Source organism: Stenella coeruleoalba, assembly GCF_951394435.1.
Source record: "Stenella coeruleoalba genome assembly, chromosome: 11".
Taxonomy (NCBI): domain Eukaryota; kingdom Metazoa; phylum Chordata; class Mammalia; order Artiodactyla; family Delphinidae; genus Stenella; species Stenella coeruleoalba.
Window position 1 is genome coordinate 33,226,360 of NC_137157.1, and position 12,541 is coordinate 33,238,900.

Here is a 12,541-nt window from a genome sequence, read left to right on the forward strand (position 1 = left end):
TATGATGAGATCAGACTCTGGTCAATCCATGGGCTTATTATTGAAAGCAATTCCATTAAACTGGTTTCTTTTTTAACTATAACTGTTGTTTGTGCAATGCAATGACTTTATGCTTTTATTTAGTAATAAATAATAATCTCTAAACTTTTATAAGTCTGTTGACACAGTTCTTGTTACTTTAAGTTATGGCCAAGGTGTTTCCAGTCATTCTTTTTCACTCAGACCGAAGTGTTCAGTCACAGTTGTATAAACAGAATTCTGCTCATTCAGAGGAAGAATGAAGACTTTTAGAATACTGTTTCTGCTTTAGGGCCACTATTCTACACTATCTGTTCTCCTTGGTATTTTTAATCCTTTTATTCATTTTGTATCATTATATTTCAAGCTTATGTATTACATAAAACACTAGCGATACATGGTCAAACTAGCCATCTTCTTACTAGTGCATGATGTGCTAATGGTAAGTGTTTAGATTAGAATGTATTTTGTAGGTTTGCATATAATGCTTTCATTTCCAATATGTAAAGTCTATGCTAGGCACTTCACATTTGTTATCTTACTGCCCCCTCACAATCAGTCAAGAAGATGAGTATTACCATCTCCTTTTCACAGATGAGGAAAATGAAGCATAGCAACAATATACAACTTATAAAAATTTATATATCTTCAAGCCTGTTTTTGTATCACTGTGATAAACACACTTTTTCCACCATGGCTAATCGTATTCATATATATCAGAAGAACGTTACGTGATTAACTTTAAGCGTAGCAACAATATACAACTTATAAAAATTTATATATCTTCAAGCCTGTTTTTGTATCACTGTGATAAACACACTTTTTCCACCATGGCTAATCGCATTCATATGTATCAGAAGAATGTTACGTGATTAACTTTAAGCCATGATAGCAGTTTTCATCTTATTATGCGAACAGTAGATAATATAGAAAACAGTACATAAAATTCAAATTAATAATGTGAGGGGAAAAGCAACAAGATAATATAAATGATAAGGTACTATTTTATGTTTCTCCTTTTTTCTAAAAGATTGATTTTGTAAATCTGCCCCCAAAAGCAAGATTTTTTCCTCTGTCAGAACCTCAAGAAGTTTCATAAAGAGGTAATATAAAATAAATACAGAGTAATATCTGTGCTATCATGGTGTATTATTTTGAGAAAATAAATGCATTATTTACCTTGACAATGTCATCTGGAGCAGCCTTCCAGGGATAAATAATTATTCACATGGCTGTTTTCCTCCTGGAACATTTTAACCCTATCTGTGTGATTTGTTTTCATTGTTAATAGTCCATTATCAAAATGAACTATTGCCTTAGCAATGTGTTTTCACAAACATTTTAAATTCTTTCCTAGAGAACATATATGATTTTATTATGTATTTTTGTGTGTGTATATATACACACGCACACACATATAGATATTAACATATAAATTGAAAACCTTTTTTGAAACATACATATCTAGAAAAGTGCAAACTCTTAAGTGAATGACAGTAAATATTTACAGTGAACATATCTCTCTAAGTAAGTATAAACATAATAGGAAAGAAAATATTACCAATATTTTAGGAAACTCTTTCATACCTCTTCCTAGTTATCCTCAGTTTAACCCCCAAATAACAACTGGCTGACTTCTATTACCATAAATTAATTTTGACCAATTCTGAAGTCTGTATAAATGGAATCATGCACGATATACTCTTTGTGTGTGATATCTTTTCTCAAAATTATGCTAAAGAGACTCACCCATGTTGTCATGTATAATAATAGTTAATTCTCATTGACATATTTTATTACATGAATATTCTGAAATACATTTGTCCATTTTACTGCTGATGGACGTTTGTATAGTTTTCAACTTTTGACTATTGCAAAGAGAGCTCCTATAAACAATATAATGTATACCTTTTGTTGCCACATTCATATATTTTTTGAGTGTGAAATTAAGATTGTAGCTGTTGGGTCATAAGGTAATCATAGGGTAAGTATATATTCAGCTTCAGTTTATACAGACAGTTTTTAAAGTGCTTGTGCCAGTTTGCTAAACACTAAGTGTTATATAAGAGTTGTACTTGTTCTGCATTCTTCCCAAATCTTGAAATAATGTTTTAGACATTTTATTCAATATGGTGATCATGCATTTGCCTGATAAGAAGTACTGTTGATCACTCTTTCATATGGTATTGGTCGTTTGGACATTCTTTTGTGTGGAATGGCTGTACAAATATATTTGCCTTTAAATATTAGATTGAATATCACTTTCTTGTTAATTTCAGGAGTTTTATGAACACATTTACTGTAAATGTTATTGCAGCATAATTGACACAAATTGATCTATACGTATTTAAAGTGTGCAAGTTGATTAGTTTTGACATATGTATATACTCATGAAACCATCAAGACAATCAAGATAATGAACTCATCTGTTACCCACAAAAGGTTCCTTATGACCCTTGGCTATTCCTAAGCTTTACCACCCCGTTTTCTAGTCTCCAGGTCACTATAAATTAATTCACATTTTTAGAATTTTATATGAATTAAATCGTACAGGAAAAAAGACGCAGATGTAGAGAATGGACTTGAGGACATGAGGAGTGGGAAGGGTAAGCTGGAATGAAGAGAGTGGCATGGACATCTATACACTACCAAATGTAAAATAGATGGCTAGTGGGAAGCAGCCACATAGCACAGGGAGATCAGCTTGGTGCTTTGTGACCACCTAGAGGGGTGGGATAGGGAGGGTGGGAGGGAGGTAGATGCAAGAGGGAGGAGATATGAGGATATATGTATATGTATAGCTGATTCACTTTGTTATAAAGCAGAAACTAACACACCATTGTAAAGCAATTATACTCCAATAAAGATGTTAAAAAAAATCATACAGTATGGACTTATTCTGTTTTGCTTCTTTCATTCAGCATAATTACTTAGAGGTTCCTCTGTATCGTTGTATATATCAATAGGTCATTGCTGTTGGGGAGCTGTTGTTTACTAAATATAGAATTTTGGTTTTGCAAGTTGAAAAAGTTCTGGAGATGGTTGTACAATAGTGTGAATATACTTAATGCTATCAAACTGTACACTTAGAAATGGTTAAGATAGTAAATTTTATGTTATGCATTTTTAACATAATAAACATAATTTTAAAACCCTTTTGTTTTTAGCTTAAACAATTGGTGAATTTTACTAATAATAATTTTAAAAAACTGGAGAAAGGCAAGAATTGCAAAAACATGGTAGAATCAATGTTCTGGCCATGTTTGAATTTTAAAATACCTGTTAGAGAGCCAAGAATTGAGATCCATAAGCAGATGGAGAGTCACATTTGGAGTACAGTGGAAAGGTCAGGCTGCAGAAATAAATTTGGTAGTCAAAAGGATATAGATAATAATTAAGGCCATGGACCTGAATGAGAACACCTACAGGAAAATATAGACTGAGAAGAGAATAGAGTTCAGGACCAACCAAATAGTATTATTCAGGCAAAGGAGGAGAAGCCAGCAAATGAACCTAAATTGAAAGGCCTGCAAACGATGATAAACATCACAAGCATATGGCATCACTAAAGCCAAGAGAAAACAATGTTTCAGGAAGGAATTAGTTAATTGAGTTCAGATACTATTGAGTGATCAGGTAAGATGAAATTTATTTTAGTGGCTTGAGAGTATGTGCTAAGTGTTAGCTGAGAAGGAACTGAAAAGTGAGAAAGATCTTTTGAGATATTTTCGAATGAAGAAATATATTGACATGAGAGAGTTCAATTCAAATATATTGAATTGAAGAGATACATTGTTGGTGGGAGGGTTTTATCCTTAAATACAGGGAAATGTTAAAACAGGATTTTAAATTATGGGAATGATTTAGTGCAGAGGGGGTAAATGATGTGAATGAGAGAGATTAGCATGAGAAAATTCTTTGAACATCTACAAGGGTTCATGGGTAAAGTTCAGAGGAGTTTGGTAGATCGGTAGGGTGGATTAGGAGAGTTGGGAACTCCTATATAGTGGCTACTATTTTCTCAGTGAGGAAAATTTAAAGTAATCCAGTCCACTGTAATTAAGTTTGAAAATAGGGCTTCCGTGGTGGCGCAGTGTTTGAGAGTCCGCCTGCCGATGTAGGGGACATGGGTTTGTGCCCCGGTCCGGGAGGATCCCACATGCCGCAGAGCGGCTGGGCCCGTGAGCCATGGCCACTGAGCCTGTGCGTCCGGAGCCTGTGCTCCACAACCGGAGAGGCCACAACAGTGAGAGGCCCGCGTACCACAAAAAAGAAAAAAAAAGAAAAGAAAATAACATAAAGAAAGGGAAAATACTTATCTTGTTCACTATTGTACCCTAAGAACTTAAATAATCTGTTACCTAGTAGATACTTAATAGGTAATTCTTAAATTAAAAAAAAATGTTTAAAGTTAAATCACAAGGAATTATCTTTTCAAAGTTCATTTGCTAATCATTTCCAAAATCATTAGGCCTAGGAAGAGACCTTTTCTTTCCTCAGTGTATTACAGCTGCAAATACATTATAATAATTCTCTAAATGTTTATTCCCTCTTTCAAATCAGCAAACTAAAGCACATAAACTTTTTTTGTCTCATTAAATTATTTTTTTTAGAGTGAAGTATGTTTGACTTATATTAGTTTCAGGTGTACAACATAGTGATTTGATTTTTTTTTTTTTTTTTTTTTTTTTTTGCGGTACACGGGCCTCTCACTGTTGTGGCCTCTCCCATTGCGGAGCACAGCTCCGGACGTGCAGGCTCAGCGGCCGTGGCTCACGCGCCCAGCCGCTCCGAGGCATGTGGGATCTTCCCGGACCGGGGCACGAACCCGTGTCCCCTGCATCGGCAGGCGGACTCTCAACCACTGTGCCACCAGGGAAGCCTGTGATTTGATATTTTTATAGACTATACTCCATATAAAGTTATTATAAAATATTGACTATTTTCCCTGTGCTGTACATTACATCTTTGTAACATTTATATTATACCTAGTAGTTTGTACCTCTTGTTCCCCTTCACCTATTTTCCCCCTTCTCTCCCTCTCCCACACTTCTCCCCTCCGGTAACCACTAGTTTGTTCCCTGTTTCTGTTTTGTTGTATTTGTTCTTCTGTTTTATTTTTTAGATTCCACACGTAAGTGAAAGCATACAATATTTGTCTTTCTCTGATTTATTTCACTAAGCATAATACTATCCAGGTCCATCTATTTTGTTTCATATTGCAAAATTTCATTCTTTTTATGGCGAGTAATATTCCATTGTGTATATACACATCTTCCTTATTCATCTGTTTCTTTAGGTTGCTTTCATATGTTAGCTATTTTAAATAATGCTACTATGAACATTGGCGTGCATATAACTTTTTGAATAGTGTCACCTCACACCTGTCAGAAAGGCTATTGTCAGAAAGACAAGAAACAGCAAGTGTTGGCAGGGATATGGAGGAAAGGGAACCCTTGTAATACTGTTTGTGGGAATGTAAGTTGGTTCAACCACTATGAAAAACAGTATGGAGATTCCTCAAAAAATTGAAAAGAGGACTACTATATGATTCAGGAATTCCACTCGAAAGAAATTGAAAACACAAACTTTTCTTTTAATCTTGGAAAAACTGTTTTAGAAGAAGTGATTTAAGACCTAGTTGAACAACACCAGAAAAGCCTACCGTTAAGTATTTAGTACAGTAATTTGTCAAATCATTTCTCTTTTATGAGCCTTATTTTTCTCATGTGTAAAATGGAGAGCTTTAGTGCCCTCTTCACTATTCTGATGAAAGAATTAAATAAGAATGTGTTAGTGGGGAATTTTATAAAGGCAAATGTTATATAATAAGGGAGATAACAGTTCACTGATACTAACCTTAAAAAAAAAAGAAAAAAACCCAACAGTGTGAAGGGCTTCCTCCTCCACACTCTGTCTCTCTAAGTAACATAATGAGAATATGAGTCATCTGTGTTCTTGGAAGAGTAGTATATGTATATCCGTCTGTAGTATTTGGAATCATAATTAAAATTTTTAAATGGCACTGATATCTACAGATAAAAATAAGGAATATTCTGCTTTCAAGGCTTTAAGTTCTTTAAATTTAGTTAAAGATGTTACTTTTAAAGGCTCAGCAATACATAGAATTTTACACTTGTAGAATATCTAGATTTTTACTTCTAGGAAACATAAATTGTCATAATTTATATTTTTAGAGATTTATACAATCATAATTTGTATAATCATAAATTGTTTTGATATACTTGTATAATTTGTATGATGAAAACTAAACTATCAAATATAAAAATGCAAAATAGCCCCAAAACCTTCTATGCAGTTAATTCATATTTTTCAAATGGTGGCACTGCTGATAACTATTAACCAGGCTTCATACACTTGGGAAGCAAGGCAAAGATCACATACTCATATGGTTGTAAGATCAATGTATTGCTCAGATCATTGTTAGAAATGATACAGTTTGAGATTGTTTTACATTGAAGCTTATCTTTTGATCTAGTGTTCACTTTTTCTTGGTAATAAATATGCCTCTCACAGTTATAATCAGTTAATGCTCTCGTGAATATTATATGTTTAAAAATAAGAAAAAAGTCCAACTGTGTAACCCTTCATTGCTCCCATAAAAATTAAAGGATATGATTGTGTTTGGGCCCCTCTGAAGGTTTGGGAAGAGGAACAGTGGAATACAAGACTTAGAAATCCAACATAGTTTGTCTCAGACTCTAGGGTATGTTGTAGACATTACTGATGTGGTTTCTTTGCAAAGTAGAGATGTGGAGTGGTCACCTGACTTTTATCAAATAGGAATGAAAGAGACCTAATAATACTGATCTCTCATTAGCATATAAATAAGGGACTGAATATTGTCAAATTTCAAAATGAAGACACAATAGATGCCAAGTAAATGTATTTATCTACGTCATCTGATTTAAAATGCTTTTTAAAAAACCTTGAACCACACTTTCAGAACCCAAATGTATTGACATAGTAGTAGAACTGACACTCACAAATTCATGGTTTCTTTAAAGATACTAATCTCAGCAATGAATAGAGAAAATCAAACAGCAAGTATTGAAAGCAGAAACATAATTGGCCTGTTTGGAAAAAGTTTACTAGGATAACAGTGACTAGATTCAACATGCAACTGCCATCATGATGAATGTTTACAACATTTTTTTGAGAGCCAATTATACTGTTTTTTGTGCAGGGACTGGAGATCAGCCAGATCAGTTGTTTGCACAAAGCCGCTTTGGGTCTGCCTTTTCAAACAAAAGCTGCAGAAAATGTTATAGCAAGGTTGAAGCTTTATTCCACTCTGGTAAGAGAAGCTTTCTTTTTCTTTGCTATGGTGAGAGTTTGATAAGAAATCCTTTTAAACCATAATGCGATCAGGGCGAAGAGAAGCTGTTCTGTGTAACAAGTCATAAAATGCTCTCTTTTCTTTTGAACTGTTTTTTCATGATGCTTTTTGCCTGTACGTTATAGTGAAATAAAACTGAAACACTAAGTCATACTGTACATGTTAAATTTGTACTGGAGGTAGGGGAGTCTTAATGTACTCTTCTGGAGAATGAAATGTGGTGTTATTTTATGTTTTATACTCTAGATCTCCTGGTCAGGACAAAAGGAAAAAAGTCAGTATTCTGACACCATGGCTGAGAGTGAATCCATGTGTTTAAGTTTTCCCCTGACCAGTGATGTTATTAATGCCCAGCAGCTCACCACCATAAAGCTTCAAGAACCCGACCAAATTTGCCCTCTGGGTTTACTTGCAGACATTTCAGACCACTCTAGCTTCCTTTCATTTTAAAAAGTGGAAAAGCTGGGGATAGTAATTCTGGGTGAGTTTGTCTGCATGCAGCTCTCAATAATGTAACTTTACGTATATATACAAAATACAAGATTTTGTTTTTCACAACAATTTCTTCCATCTGTAATATGCTTCAATATTTCCACAAAAATCTTTCCTTGTTATAAACTCTAACTGAATTCATATCTGTCTAAAATGACAGGAAATAGTTGAGAGTATAAATACACGCCTATGTATATGTACACATAAATATGTACAAATATTTGACATGTGCACAATTAATTTTAGATAATGGCAGATTTATACATTACAGTAATGTAATCCCTACAGAAGCTTGTCATTTTAAGTTTGCATTATATAACTCTTCATTTTCCTGGTAAACATTTGTTCAGAAAGTGATGATGTAAATATCAAAAAGACTTTATAACCAATCACCTGCCTTGAATACTAAATCTATGTTTTGAGGTGAACTTGTCTGTAGTTTTCAGTAGCTGAATTACATGTGTGATTTTATATATATATATATATATAATCCATGAGATTTTAATATAAATCTTTTTAGAAATTTATCCCAGAGTAGTATTCCCAGCTTCAAAGGTATAAGCAGCTGGCAATGTCACTCTAATAAGTCACTAATGAATATTCATGTCCATTTGATCATTTTAATAAGCATTTATTGACTCTCTACCTTGCTAGATATTTCAATGAGAAGAAATATGCAGCTTATAAAAGAAATGTAATATATAATATCTGCATAGATTTAAAGATGATTCAACACATGTACTTGAAAATAATTTGTATTGAGGTTGTAGCTAAGGAAAAATAGGTAAAAGTATCTTACACACAGAGTCAGGAACAGTCAGGTACAACAATAAATGCAATGAGAATTAATTTTTCAGATTAAAAAATAATTCCACCGTTTAATGCATGAGCCTGAAAAACTGTTGCAATGCCATTTTTCCCTTTTACCCTCTTTTAAATTATGCATACATTTAATACAACCCATTTTAAGTACTTGAGCTGTGTACGTCATACTGAAAGAAATATAAAGACAGCCCTGTCCCTGAAAAAGAGTCTGGTCTGAAGGTGAGCTCAGCCAAAAAAAAAAAAAAAAAAGAAATTATATCACCATGAGTCCTTATAGTTAAAATAATAATAATGATAACAATAATTCAGTTAACATTCTGTGGTTTCTTCCCTCTTAAAGACTGTATGTTGCCCTTAGGTGCCTGCAACAGGCAACAACAACAGCAGTAAGTCCCAATTCATTTAGTTTCCCCCTTTCCCAATTTTGAAATAAATTTCAGATGGACAAGAGTTTCCTTCTAGGGAAAGAATCATGTTTAATGGCATATATATATATATATTATTTTTTTTTCTTTTCATTATCACCTTTACCTTTAGAAAGTTTACTTTGTCATCTCACACACACACACACACACACACACACACACATGCACACACACACGCACACACACACTATTTCATGAGGAGGAAAGAAAGCAAGTAGAGCACATGTGCCCCCTGATGAGTATGGCACAGCAGGATCCCCCAAATATTTTTACCTTCAAGCGTTTGCTTTTGCTATTTAGGCCAAGAACATGGTTTTTCTATTGTCTGGTATCCAGGTTTTATCTGTTCTTTATGGCTTAGAGTAGAGGCCACTTTGTATCATGATGTCTTCCCAGCATGCCTCATGCCCAGTCCAGGTAAAATTATCTCTTCCCCCTTTAAACATTCTTATCACTTTGTCATTATGTGGAGAAAAGGCTGAAGTTTATGAACAGCATGCAAATGCCTTATTTCATAATCACAAAGACAGTGAGACACTTTGTCACACATTCCCTCCTTCCAGACAATGTTTTCAAAGTCTGCTTTTTAAAATGTTACTTGTTAGAAAATTAATTTTTTAACTGCTTTTCAAATTTCCTTTGCCTTCTTTGCCCACCTGCTTTTCTAATAGCTAGTAATCTTGCCTTCTGTTTCACTGAGAAAGTAGAAATCATCTGACGGGGTCCCCCCATGTTCTTTTGCCTCCAAATCTAAAAAGCTTACTTCAGTCTACACCCATCTCTCTCTTTCCACCTTTCATAGTGGGAGGAAACACCCAAACTTATATCAGGATTCAAACACTCCTCTACTTCTGACTTCTCAGGTATTCACCTCAGTCTGCCAAATCTTTTCTCCTAATCATCAGTTTTATTTTCTCCATAAAATCCTTCCCACTGGAAGTCTACGTTAACCATACATACCTAACAATCCGTGGCTGGGATGACACATTCCCCTGTTGGTGCCATCCATATTCTGCTATTGTCCAAACACTTCTCAAAGAGTTTTTTGTTTTTTGTTTTCTAGACACCATTTCCATGACCCTGTCTACCTCCACTTCTCTCCAATCTTACTCTACCTTCATGACTCTTCCAAGCCTTCTCAAGTAGCTATTTGACTTTCTTGTTGATAAATCCACTGGACACTTTTCAGTTCTCATCTTCCTTTCCCACCAGTATATAAAGGTTGACTATTCAGTCCTTTTGAAACACTTTAACCTTTACTTCCCAGATACCACATTCTCATGAATTTATTTGGTTTGTTTGATTTTCCTACTTTTTGGTAGTTTCTTTCCTATTCTTTCTCTTTTACTGGACCATTTGTTTAAGAGTTCCACAAAACTCATGTAAAAGAATGAAATTAGAACAGTCCCTAACACCATACACAAAAATAAACTCAAAATGGATTGAAGACCTAAATGTAAGGCTAGACGCTATAAGAGGAAAACATAGGCAGAATACTGTATGACATAAATCAGAGCAAGATCCTTTTTGACCCACCTCCTAGAGAAATGGAAATAAAAATAAACACATGGGACCTAATGAAACTTAAAAGCTTTTGCATAGCAAAGGAAAACATAAACAAGATGAAAATACCACCCTCAGAATGGGAGAAAATATTTGCAAATGAAGCAACTGACAAAGGATTAATCTCCAAAATATACATGTAGCTTATGCAGCTCAATATCAAAATATCCAAAAATGGGCAGAAGACCTAAATAGACATTTCTCCAAAGAAGATATACAGATTGCCAACAAACACATGAAAGGATGCTCAACATCACTAATCATTAGAGAAATGCAAATCAAAACTACAATGAGGTATCACCTAACACTTGTCAGAATGGCCATCATCAAAAAATCTAGAAACAATAAATGCTGGAGCGGGTGTGGAGAAAAGGGAACCCTCTTGCACTGTTGGTGGGAATGTAAATTGGTACAGCCACTATGGAGAACAGTATGGAGGTTCCTTAAAAAAGTAAAAATAGAACTACCATATGACCCAGCAATACCCTGAGAAAACCATAATTTCTCAGCAGTACCCTGAGAAAACCATAATTCAAAGAGTCATGTACCACAATGTTCATTGCAGCACTATTTACAATAGCCAGGATGTGGAAGCAACCTAAGTGTCCATCGACAAATGAATGGATAAAGAAGATGTGGCACATACATACAATGGAATATTACTCAGCCATAAAAAGAAACAAAATTGAGTTATTTGTAGTGAGGTAGGTGGACCTAGAGTCTGTCATACAGAGTGAAGTTAAGTCAGAAAGAGAAAAAAAAAATACCATATGCTAACACATATATATGGAATCTAAAAAAAAAAAAAAGGTTCTGAAGAACCTAGGGGCAGGACAGGAATAAATACACAGATGTAGAGAATAGACTTGAGGACCCGGGGACGGGGAAGGGTAAGGGTAAGCTGGGACGAAGTGAGAGAGTGGCATGGACATATATACACTACCAAATGTAAAATAGATAGCTAGTAGGAAGCAGCCCCATAGCACAGGGAGATCAGCTCAGTGCTTTGTGACCACCTAGAGGGGTGTGACAGGGAAGGTGGGAGGGAGACTCAAGAGGGAGGGGATATGGGGATATGTGTATACATATAGCTGATTCACTTTGTTATACAGCAGAAACTAACACAACATTGTAAAGCAATTATACTCCAATAAAGATGTTAAAAAAAAAAGAATGGCACTTCTAAATTTTAAAAACTTATGTATATCTATTATGACAACAAAAGGGGTATAATTTGTGCCATGGAGAACCTTAGTGGTGCAAGACTCTAAAAACAGAATACACCCACCACCCCCATGTTAGCTGATTTTTCTTTTCAATGTGACTTGCAGGAACAAACTATGGTCCAACATTAAAAAAAAAAAGGAGCTCCACAAAACTCAGTATGGGTCTAATAATCCTCTCCCTATTTTCTCTCTCTCTCCCTCCTTCCCTTTCTCTCTGATCTTCATTACTAACATTTAAACACATTTTTAAATATCAGCAATCTTACAGCAAAGTGTACCAATAGCTAGGTTCACCCTCTGATAAAGTAGGGATATACTTGACAAGCATATTAGATTTTGGATCAGCTAATAAAATACCCTCTACCCTAAACAATATTTGATGAGATTCTACCAGGTTTCTATTTTGATTTTTTCTGTTTTACTACTGAATGTCACTGTCTTGTTTCATATATTCACTATTTCTTTAGCTATACAAATAAATGGAAATGGAGAAAGAGGAAATCATGTGAAGGGCATAGAATAAACAGATTTTTGTTATACTAAGATATTCTTACCTTTTGACAAAATAAGTAATAAACAATATGAGTCAACATATGACAAATGGTGCAAATGTGCAAATGTTGATGTAGTTA

The 12,541-nt window shown here is 34.6% G+C and overlaps 1 protein-coding gene across 17 annotated transcripts in view; it reads left to right on the forward strand.

Annotated features, from left to right (window-relative positions):
* Nucleotides 1–12,541, forward strand: part of MGAT4C (MGAT4 family member C) — a 1,054,150-nt gene that overhangs the window by 700,750 nt on the left and 340,859 nt on the right. For 15 of the 17 annotated variants that reach the window (XR_013830417.1, XM_079936312.1, XM_079936310.1 and 12 more), the window contains one exon: nucleotides 7,226–7,336. The exons of the other annotated variants lie outside the window; for them this stretch is intronic. The gene's annotated coding sequence lies outside the window, so the exon portion shown is untranslated. The remainder of the gene's footprint in view (nucleotides 1–7,225; nucleotides 7,337–12,541) is intronic. 17 annotated transcript variants of the gene reach the window in all.